This window comes from Pteropus vampyrus, unplaced genomic scaffold (assembly GCF_000151845.1).
Source record: "Pteropus vampyrus isolate Shadow unplaced genomic scaffold, Pvam_2.0 Scaffold47, whole genome shotgun sequence".
Classification (NCBI taxonomy): domain Eukaryota; kingdom Metazoa; phylum Chordata; class Mammalia; order Chiroptera; family Pteropodidae; genus Pteropus; species Pteropus vampyrus.
Window position 1 is genome coordinate 1,025,868 of NW_011888828.1, and position 515 is coordinate 1,026,382.

The following is a 515-nucleotide window of genomic DNA, read 5'->3' on the forward strand; positions in this document are numbered from 1 at the left end:
TAACCTAGTTGCTCAGTCCTCACTGCCTGACCCACTAGCCAAGACAGACTTACTAACAGAAAAGGTTAAGTCAGAAGTTTTAAAAATTAAAAAAAAACAAAGAGAAACAAAACAAACAACCCCCCCCACCCCACCAAAACCACAAAACACAAAATTCACCACCTTAACCATATTTAAGTGTACAGTTTGGTAGTGTTAAGTATATTCACATTGTTGTGCAATGGCTCTTCAGAATCTTGCAAAACTGAAACTCTGTCCACGTTAAACAACTCCCTATTCCCCCTCTCTCCGGACCCTGGTAACCCCCATTCTACTTTGTTTCTATGAATTTGACTACTTTAGAAACCTCATAGAAGCAGAACCATGCAGTGTTTGTCCTTTTGTGTCTGGCTTATTTCACTTAGCATCATACCCTGAGTTCAACCACGTTGTAGCATGTGCTGGAATGTTCATCTTTTTCAAAGCTCAGTAACACTCCACTGTATGGATATACCACATTATGTTTATCCATTCAT